This window comes from Paralichthys olivaceus, chromosome 15, assembly GCF_024713975.1.
Source record: "Paralichthys olivaceus isolate ysfri-2021 chromosome 15, ASM2471397v2, whole genome shotgun sequence".
Classification (NCBI taxonomy): Eukaryota; Metazoa; Chordata; class Actinopteri; order Pleuronectiformes; family Paralichthyidae; genus Paralichthys; species Paralichthys olivaceus.
The window spans coordinates 11423279-11434656 of NC_091107.1; the positions used below are offsets into that span (position 1 = coordinate 11423279).

Sequence of the window (11378 nt, forward strand, 5' to 3'; positions counted from 1 at the left end):
GTGAAGTGTTTTGCAATGAGCTTTTTTCCTCTAGAGACATTGGAAAGTAGAATGCAAGATGAAGATAAGATTAAAACATCAGCAATGTTCCAACCATTTCAGCTTTACAGCATAACACAAGCAAACAGTGTGCTTGAGTGTGTGCATGTATCGAAAATAAAAAAACCTGATAATTATGTGTGGGTGTTTTTATAGGTGAGGAGTAGAAACACCAGCTCTGAAGGGAGAAATCCATACTGTATGTCTAATCACTGCAGGGGAGTACACACTCCTCTCTCTCAACAGGCCTTTTCCAACATGCCATATGGCTGCTTAAGCCAAAGCCACAATTTGATCGCACACAGCAGCACATGCTGATTCATTTGAAAGCGACATTCTGCAGGATGCACAGAAAACCAAGCCTCAGATCACTGAGTACTCAGTACATGAGGCTATCTTAACTGGTTGCATGTGGTGCTACCAACACACTGTGTTGGCCATATCCACAGCGACACGTGATAATGGAAAATCCACTCTGAGGTTATGCACACTCACGTTATAATTTCCAACATGTTTTTGTTTGATTGTGACATTTCTGACACTTGGTTGTTTTCTAAATGAGGAACGCACATTTGGTTTACAATGTTTTGTCCTTATAAGTCATATTGATTCATTTTCTTTGTCTTGAGTTACCTGCAGCTTCAGTTCAGCTCTTCCTGGTTTGGACAAGAGGAAGCAGAGGGTGGAGCCTGTTTAAATACACACACCCAGTAATTGGACAAGACCAAGTGCTGAATCAGCATTGGGGGAATGGGGTTTTCATTGTTTCCCCCCCATCATTTCCAAATGAATTGATCAGCCAGCTTATATGTCTCCGTCTTGTCTCATTTATGAATCATTTGTGAGAGTTAATGTAATGCTTTGTCAGAGTATAGTTCTGACTGATCCCTTTTAATGGGATCCCCAGTTTTCTACTTAATTTGCTTGTTTTTCATTCTTGAAATCCTGTGCTTGCTGCTTGGTCCCTGACACACATTGAGGAGATGACAGGGCAGGCAAATGTCTGAGAGGTTTTGTCACGCCACGTTGCCAACCCAGAGCGGTTTTAAGACTAATGATTTTGCTCAGACAAAAAAATTCCAGTGTCTTTTTAAATTTCAATCCCTCCATAATATGCAAAAGCTCTATGAGGACTTCTTCTGTCTTCAACAACTTTAAAACCAAATCAACTTTCAATTTTCCAAGAAAGGAGAATCTTTTTTTGTTTATTTGATAACTGGACTTTCTATCACAGTGGTCAGGTTCATGTACACAGTGAATATTGTATGTTTAGAATGAACTGGTCATTATGTAGTCAAATATGTGTCTTCCAACCATCACACTGAATATTTGAGTAGTTTCCACAGTTCAAATATAACCCACCTTCTAATTAAACGTGCAGCGGGGGAGTTTATTCTCATTAGCAGGTGCCTGCTCCGTGTGTCCTCTGGCAGTGATACCAGTGAACTCTGAGATGCACAAAGACGGCAGCATCCACTGCCTGTGTCTCATCTGATGCTGCAAGTGTAGCGCTACAGTTTGTCCAAATGAACCAGGAGATGAGACACTCAAGGATACGATTAGCATTCCTGAATGTCAGCCTAAACATATTTTGGAGACATTATCATAGTTTCCTGAAAAGAATAGGGGAACTCTAAGCTGAATATTTAAAAAGGTTATTTCATTAAATCACAATAAAATTCAAATCCAAATATTAATACTTTGATCATATATTCAGATCCTGACTAACATATCAAGTTCTTCACTATGTATCTACTAATTCCAGAAATCTTCTTCTCTCTGTCTGTGAACGCATGTCTCCAAAACCATTCACCTTATCAGCTTCAAACTTACAAATGAGACATTCAATATCAATGAAATTAGAATAAACCCGTGACCATCGACCATCAATGTTAGTGACACCTGATTCTCCAGTTCAGGGTTTTGTGTACTGGGTCGAGCTTCACCGAACTTTGGATAAACATGTGAACAGCTCTTTGTGCAGCAGCGGTGCTGCAGCTTCAGGGCTGAATCCTGCAACAGGTTTTCAGTTGCAGTGGCTCAATTACTGCTGGTCACTTCTGCAGTTTCAGAAAAAATAGTGCAACCAGCACCCCCACAGAACAAGCAACCGGCCCATTCCTAACATGCATGTCTAGAATATGCACTGCACAAGCACTGGTCAAATTGTGCTTTGGATCAAGATTGTAGAGAAGAAAGGGAAGATTAATTTATTCATCCATTCATTGTGGTATACAAACAACACATAGGATAAACCACACATCATCTGCTGCGCTCTGCCTTTGTGTGCACTGCTAATATTTACACTGAATTGGTTCACACAATCAGATAACTAGCTAATTACAAAACACATTTCAGAGAGGTGGGGGAAGGGGAGGGATGAGAACGGGAGGGAAAGAGACAGAGAGTGAATATTAGAGAGTGAGAGAATTGTCTGAGAGGACATGGTGGCAGATCGATTACAGCACTGATGTAGTGCCAGAGCTTGTGCTGATGGCAGCAGTCTTGGGGAGGCTGAGCGCTGAGCTCCGTCACAGTGGCTGAACCAGAATGAGCACAGCATCGCCCCATGGTGAGAGGCGGACAAAACCAATCTGGCACAGGCCAGACGTGAGAACGTAACAAAGCTCAAGAACTGTTTGAGTAAAAAGACTCAATGTGGAGAGATCAAATACAAAAAATGAGGTGCATCCTCAGGAGACTTGTGTTAAGAGTACAGAGGAGAACGTGCTGGAGAGGGGATGGATGAAGAAGTGTTGGTGAGGAGCTGAGTTCATGTTTCCTTTGATTGAAGTATGAATTGTACAAAGAGGTTACTCTTTGTACAATGTGGAAACAAATGTGGAAAAATATATTTGATGGGGAGGAAACACAGGGATCACGTTTGTTTTCATGAGAGGGATTGAAAGCTGAATGGAGCAAATACCATAGTTCATTTATATTTTTTGGAACAACAAATGATAATAAGAAGATATTTAAGTTATACTTTTACAGTCGTATTGATCACTCAGTGCTATACATTACAATTGTCATTTACTCATTCATGCACATACAGAACTTCTATATGCAGCACTTTCTCTATCACACACCATTCATATACTGTCAGTACAGCTGTCAGGGGCAATTTGGGGCTCAGTATCTTGCCCAAGGACACTTGGGAAGGCAGACTGGAGGAATTTAGGATTGAACCACCGACCCATTGGTTAGTTTGTGCTGATTTTTAGTCTTTTCCAAGAGAGGACAAGATCAGTATTATTCCTCATGTTGAGGTTATCATGGCAGGAATATCTGATGATGCAGGAATATCTAATGATGCAGGCTTTGCTTCAGCGACCCATCACTTGAAGTACTCAGTCTGAACTCCTCCGGGAAAACACCAGGAGGCAAAACCTGAGAAGACTTTTCAACAGTCCGGTTCCTGTTGTCATGGCAATGCCATATTACTGGGAAATGGAGAATATGCAGTACGTGTTGACCCCTGCATCTTTCATCAGGGAAAAAAGGTCAGCATTAGAAAGACAGAGTCTAGTCTGAAGGTCAGCTTCATGCTTTTACTCTGACAGCTCATGCATACATTCTGCGGTGCATTTCACATATGAGATCACAAAGATGCTCATGGTTAAAGATACATGTGGCCGAACAAAACACGCAATGCACACACGCAGTTCTAAAAAAAGTGGAGTCAGGGGCAGATTTTACCTGGGGGGATAGGGGGTGTGGACCCCCCCATTTTGGGAATAGCTGAAAGTTGTCGCCCTCATTATCGAACTAATATAGTTTTAATAAGTCGGCGTGAAAAGCACTTGTGCTAATTATAGACTCAAAATTGAGCGTTTTGAAGTTTTCAAAGATGATGCACAACTGGTGCAAAAAAAGGTGAACCAAAAAAATGTGTTTATTGCCCCCCCCCAACAATGAGATGAAATATCAGAGTGAAAGACAAGGGTTCTTCTCCCCACCAGACACATGTGACTCATACTGAGGCAATCACATCCCTGCGAGTGGGTAGATGGACGCATTGCTGAAATGATGAGAGCATGGAGCAGGATGAGACGACATCAGAATAGTCATCAAATCCTGTCAAGGACTTGGTTTTGTGGCTGCACCGGGCTGCTAACCGATCATAAAAGCTCTTCTCACAAGGTGCGGAAATGAGGGGGAAAAATTTAAATGTGAGTAGTAGAACCGGAAAGTAGAGAGAGGCCTTCTCCATCCTTCTGAGATCCTCTTATTGTCAGCAGGAATTCTAATTAGCTTGATGCTGGGGAACACAGACTCTATGGTACAAGTTAGACCTATGGAGATTTCTGAAGTGACTCTGTTATATGAGTCTAATAGAGCGGAATGGTTTTTAATTATTGAGACTCTTTTCCCATAATATACTGCTAATGAGGGCTAAATTGCTCCCATTGAGGAAGCTGGGATCATATATATTTCCATAAGAGGTATCCATGTTTCCCTCTTAGGGCTCGTAGTGAAGATATGAGGAGGAGATGGGGTCAGCGGGCGGGTTTGTATTTTTCCCACTCAAGATTCCTTCTTCCATTAGAGGTTAAGTTTAACATGTTCAATAGTTTATGCCACAAAAAGGATAGCTTTGATTTAATATTCAACGCTAAGCTGTATGAAATCGCCGCCAATAGTATTTTCAGGCACAAAGTAAAGGAGAGGGTGTTGTACAGAATGTTATTGCTGTGAAAAGAAATGCTAATTCAAAAGAAACTGCCACAGAGCTCACAGCTTTACATTTCCAGTAACATATGTACACATGTGACAGCACAAAGACGCTCACCTGCACAGACACACACACACACACACACCCACACACACACACATCAACACATGCCGTCCTTCAGCGTCTTTGTTGTCGCTCCAGCAGCACATGTGGCTATTACAGATGCCATTTGTCTTTGGCACTCTGGCTTTGCTCCTCTCCTCCCCCACAGAAGAGCAGACAGGTTTTATAGCTCCGTGGTCCCTGGGGAACCCAAACAACACACACACACACACACACACACACACACACACACACACACACACACACACACACACACACACACACACACACACACACACACAGGTTCCCCCATCTCCCTTTCATCCTCACATTTCTACACAGATGTGAATTCCCACACACTGAAGTAGAAGCAAAAGCGACAGTGGGAACGCATATGGACAGAACGCCAACATGTGCATAACAATGTATGATTCCTGAGTGTTGCCATATAACATAATTAGATTTAGCGCAGGAAAATGAAGCCTAGCAGTTATCCTCAAAGATGAAAATCCATTCCTCTAATACAAGACATACTGTGTCTTAGCATGCATGTAATTAATCTCTTATGACACCATCCTTGCACGTCCACGTCCACTTTTCCCAAGGCTGGATTGTGGCAGAAATGTGTGAATTTGTGAACATCTATACTCTCTGAAGACATGTGAATGCATTTCAGACTTTTGGATATTCAAAAATAAACTGCATCCATCCAGGAAAAAAATGAAAAAGTACTTTTTTTATTCTGTTCACATACAATGATCCAGCAGGATGAAGCTTAGAGAGAAAGTCTTTTCAGAGAAAAAAAGCTAAGCCTCCAGTCATCCACGCCTTCTCCTCCCATCTCTGTTAGCAACACAACACAGACAGAACGTGAAATAAGCTTAATGCTCCATTTTTTCACAGGAGACACAATGAGCACCCTGTAGACAAGAATTCACAAGTGATGATTCACGAAACAGTTCCTCAGTGTTTGTATGTGTGAACCGAGCAATAACTCGCTGTGCACACCAGAGAGCATGTTGTCTCACAGAATGATGAAGGAGAACAGAGACAAATCCAGAAATAGTATCCTTCACTTTGCCGATTGTTGATCTGCACTGATTTTATGCATCAAAAAACAAAACAAAACAGACCAGGTCCTGCTCGCAATAAAAATCATTTTATGCCTGTCTTTGTCTCATCCTCCTCTTCCTCCCTCCATTCTCACCTCAATAATAAGGAGTTAATGAGGGCTGAGTGAGGTGATCAGTCCCATTTTCATCCTTAGAAGACACACCAGCACAGCAGACTACATCTGCCCGAATAATCTCTTCTTCTCTCTCCCCCTCTGCCTCCCTCTTTCTTACTCTCACTCCCACATACACACATTCGAATGCCTCTCAGGGGGACTCATACTCTATTTCATGGGGAACTGTAACAGGATTTCTGCAGGATCTCAGGTCAGGGTGTGTGGTCATACCAAACTGAATAAGAGGGATAAGACAATCAGATCATCTGCAATAAAAGCTGATTTATTTCCTTATTTGCGCACGGGCAGGCGTTGTTTGAAATCGCCGGATAATCGCAATATGCCAATAATGGGATTTATCTGTCGAAGCAAAATGAAAAATTGCCAATGCACTCACACACACACACACACACACACACACACACACACACACACACACACTTGTCCATCCATCAACACATGTTCACTCACAAGCCTTGTGTCTTTGTTGCAGCTGAAATGATGACATACTGCGCTAAGATAAGCAAACGGAAGATCACTAAAACATCCACAAACATCCTATATGACCATGCATGCACCTATTTACACATGAACATGCAAAGTTACATGCAAAGAAAGATAAGTACCACCCACAAACACACACACACAACTACAGGGACTATCGCAGGAGCAGAGACAAAGAGAAAGGGGAATGTGGCTAACAAACTTGAGGTCTGTTGCACAAAACACTTAAGGATGCAATTAACCATTTAGTTAATTGTTAGTACAGGGACTGCATCTCCACTAAATCAGACAGGGTCCTGCTTCACTGTCTGGTTCGGCTCTGCTGTGCAGCCTGTGAGGATGGATCGTAGGTGAGATGGTCGGAGGGGGGACAAATGTACAGGAAAGGAAGCGAGCATTGGCACAGAAATCTGATGAGTTGGGAGCAGAAAACAAAGAGCAATTTGGGGAGATTAGCATGATCAGAAATAAACTGACAAGTACAGTCTGGAGGAGAGAATAAGAAGACGTGAGCCTAGTGTTTATTTGGTTCATCGTGCCCTGGAAACACACACTAACATAGATCCAGATGGGGGTGCTGGCATGCACGGTGGAGGGGAGAAATAGGTTGTCTGGCCATGCTGGTTGCTGGTAGCACCGCATTGTTATTAGCAAAGCCCCTCCGCCCACTACCCTCACTCCTGTCGCAGAGAAAAACGTTAACTCTTGCATGGCTGGTGGGCGAAATGTAATGAGGGGAACAAAGAGGTAAGGAGGAGGAGAGAGAGCTGCTCACTTCAAATACAAAGCAGACAAAGAAGGAAAGGATGGAGGGGAATCGGTGGGACTAAGAGGAAGTTGCCACATGCTCACACACACACACACACAGACACACACACACACACACACACACACACACACACACACACACACACACACACACACACACACACACACACACACACACACACACACAGTCAGACATAAAGCTGGCAAGGTGAGACAGCCCAAACAAAGAGATGCTGAAAAGCAACTCAGAGTGGCTGAGTCACTACTGTTTATTTTAGGAGACTATAATGATTTAATGATGCTGTAGAAGAAGAAAAGTGGGGGTGCCGGGGCGGTGAAAAGGAATTGGGGATGTGTGAGGGGGGGATTGTAGTTTGCATTGTAATGTGTGAGTGAGTGTATGCATGTGTAATGTGCAAGTGATGAACCACAGGGGCATGGGGGAGGGAGAGCTGGCGGAGGATCAGCGAGAGGTGAGCGAAGAATAGTGAGCTCAGGGTTTTGGGTGGTGATGATGTTCAAATGAAAAAAATAATAATTTGAAGTGGCTGTAAAAAGGATTGTTTTCATACACTGGGTGAAAGAGGATGAGGAGGGACACAATGAGGGGAAGAACTCCTTTGGGAAATCAAGGAGGACTTTTAAGGATCCCGTTCAGGGATTCAAACATACTGCTGCTGACATTTGAAGTTTATTTTTGGTACAAGCCTCTAAGAGAATATGGATACAGGCTACAGTCTGGAGATGTGTCATGAAAAATGAATGGCATGGACTGAATGTTTCGGTGGCTTTTTACAGTCAAGCTAACTGTGGCTCTCACAGTGCTGCCCTCGTAAAAACACTGCTGCTAAGACTCGCACGGTTTGAGCTCATTCATAGAGTTGCATTCATTTGGTTTGTAACTCGCTGATATAACTAATATGACCTTGCACACAAAAATAAAAAAACACATAGAAAAATCTGTAGCATTGCCGTTAAGGTGACTACACACATTCATCAAATGGATACACACACACAAGTGGAAAAAGGTATTTCGGGACAGGGAAGTTTGTGTTTGTGTCAGTGTGTATATGTGTGTCTGTGTATGTGTTTGTGTGCCATCAGTGGAGGCGTGCCTTCCCCTTCACCCTGTGATGTCCTGCCTGTGACTGCAGGGGAGGAGCTACGACAGGCTCATTGCCACCTTTCCGAGACAAAGGCAGCGTGAATTTGAGAGTGTGCGTTTGCACGTGTGTTGACACTTCATTCACACTGAACACACGCGTGTGCACGCGAGCTTGCACAAGCTTGCACATCATCCTCACACCAAACAGAGCGGAGCCTAATTGTGTATCGATGGGTGATCACAACAATCATTATTATCATGGCTACTACTGTTTCCTCTTTCTGTCATTCTCTCTTTATTTAACATCTTTCTCAACATTCACATATGTATTAATGTTCTTGAACATAACAACCATATCCATTGCAAAACACTTTAATCCAAAGAAAAATGAAAAACCGGTTTGAGAATTAAGGAAACCTTGCAAACACAAAATATAATTAAGAGATGGCACACTTTCCTTCCCTCTCTCCTTCACTTTACTTACCACTTCCATTTTCTCCCTTCATTCCTCCCCCCCTCCTCCTCTCTGCTGTCCTATAAAATGACCTTGAAGGTCGCACCGGTGTGCTACTCTCCTGGGCCTTGTGACAAACTGTCTTACCTGCAGAAACACACACACACACTAGTACACAGGCACCTGAGCCGCAAGCACTTCTACAAAACACATACTCGCTTGCACTTGCACTGCTGCGAGTGGTTTTCCTGTCAGCGATCTGCTGAATTGATCTGCTGTTCAGACATTGCAGAGGTCAGATGTAATGAATCAATCACGTATGCATCCGCATCTAAAACAGCAGCTACAGCACAGACAGCGTGCCGCTACAAGCCAAGGCCACAGGCTCTGGCACAGCATGCACTGACAACCTGCACATTAACAATGACAGGGAGGGATTGGTAGGTTTTAGAAAAAATATACTGGAAGATCCACAGGTGAAGGACGTGCCTGGTTTTGGGATCAAAAATAGCTGGAAGACATTTCCAATAAACAATTAAAACCAGTGCAGCCAAATGCCGAACAAAGTCAACTCTGATGGAGTTTCAAAGCTGAAAATACTGGGAATTAATACAATAATATAATCAGACAACAAAACAACAGTTTCACACTATACAGCCAACCCAGGTCTGAAGGATCAGACGCCAATCAATCAGGGTCAGAGACAGCTGAGTGTAAAAGACATGCCCTCCGTCTGCACCTTTATTTGATCCATCCTGTCGTCGCTCTGATCTCTCACAGCTTTCATTAACCTAAAGGTGACGACGAGGACACGGGAATTGTTGCAAAAGTAAAAAATCCTCCTAATATCTTTTGATGTGCATGAGGCTGCTCAGGCTCTGTACAGAATAAGATACTAAAGATGAAGTGAGGTCAGCTGCAAGAGAGCGTGAGAGTCTCATTCACAAAATGAAAGCATGCTGTTAGATGTGAAAAAGGTTCCCTCAAGGGTTTGATCAGACAACGATCAAAGTAAATCTTTATTTCAACCTCACATGTGCTGCCTTCATTCAATGGTTTACATCTGGGTAAATAAAATGGCAAAACAATAGAATAATTGTAAAACTATTTCTGGCATTTTATTGTAATAAATTATTAAGGATGGGAGCATGGTCCTTTATTTTGTCCAATTTTTTATTTTTGATTGTAAGGTCAAAATTTACGTATGGTCTGATGGGACAAAAAAAAACCTCACAAAAATAAATATAAAGTCCGTCAGATTCTCCTCGCTGTCCCCTCTCAGTGCAGTGGATCATTGGTCTAAATCCCACATAATCTATGGGTGATCAATAGCATCATCCACAGAGACCTGATCTGCTTCATCCATCACCAACCTGCTGGTTCTTACCTCACTCTCTCTCTCTCTCTCCCTCACATGCAGCTACAGTCTCCTGCTCCACTTACCACCTGCGTGCTTGGCTCAACTTCCATATTACAGTCATTTTCTCTGAGAAATTTCACACCTTCCCTCATGAAACCATATAATTCAAAACAACACGATCAGATCCACGTTTGGCTGCTGAACCGAACCGAGTCAGCAGCAAAGACGCAGATTCTATACGAAATTACGCACCGAACCCGATGCTGGGCTCAGCGGCGTCACTGCGTAAAAATGAAACCCGCAAAAGGTGTTTTCCACATGTGCGACTCACCTTCGGCTTCCTCTGGCTCATTGAAGAATGTCGGCGAGACGCAGGAGTTGCAAAAACAAAACACGAGCACGTCTTTCCTCTTCCTCTCCCACTTCTCTGAGTGGAGAGGGAGAGAGGGAGAGGGAGAGAGAGAGAGAGAGAGAGAGAGAGAGAGAGAGAGAGAGAGTCATGCTGCGGACAGGAGGAGGAGGAGGAGGAGGACGAGCGGTGCTGATGCTGCAGCCGACACCTCGCAGAGCATCATTCTGCTCAGGCGCTTGCAACACGTTTGCGTCCTCTGCTGGATCATGTGAGAAATCCATTCAGTTCAATTGTATTTGTAAAGCGTCAAATCACAACAGGGTTCTATAGTAAGGTCATAGCATTCAAAACATAAAATGTTTGAATGCAGTTTTTGCAGTGGTGTGAGTTTATTTCATCATGCAAGCTGTTTTTTAGATTTGACCTGAGAGCTTTTTACTATATTTACTGATGTTTAGTGAACCTTTGAGTCCTGTAGCAGATGAAAACACGAGCCCCTGGGAAGAGATCATGTGGATTTTTAACACCTCGTTTTATTTACAGGGAGATGTGCATGAAACATACAAACTTTAACAAGAAGAAACAGACATTGTGACAAGCAAAAACAAAAACGTAACTTGTAAGAGTAAATGGCTACATGTTGATACTGATATTGAAGTTTCTATGTTTCCACTTCTCCACTGCTGTGTAATGACTTGAAGGATCCACAAAAAGCCATGACAAACCTTTCGTGTTTATCACAAGGCACGTGTCTCGTCAACCATGTTGCCATTAATGCAGCAGGAGGAAGA

General features: G+C 42.9%; 1 protein-coding gene across 3 annotated transcripts in view; it reads right to left on the bottom strand.

Annotated features, from left to right (window-relative positions):
• The window catches only part of mtus2a (microtubule associated tumor suppressor candidate 2a), a 40274-nt gene extending 29575 nt beyond the window's left edge, over nucleotides 1-10699 (bottom strand). For 2 of the 3 annotated variants that reach the window (XM_069539983.1, XM_020086172.2), the window contains exon 1: nucleotides 10567-10699. The gene's annotated coding sequence lies outside the window, so the exon portion shown is untranslated. Of the gene's footprint in view, nucleotides 1-672; nucleotides 697-10566 lie in introns of those variants that run through there. The other variant, XM_020086171.2, reaches the window with a different exon arrangement.
• Nucleotides 10700-11378: the final 679 nt, after the last annotated feature.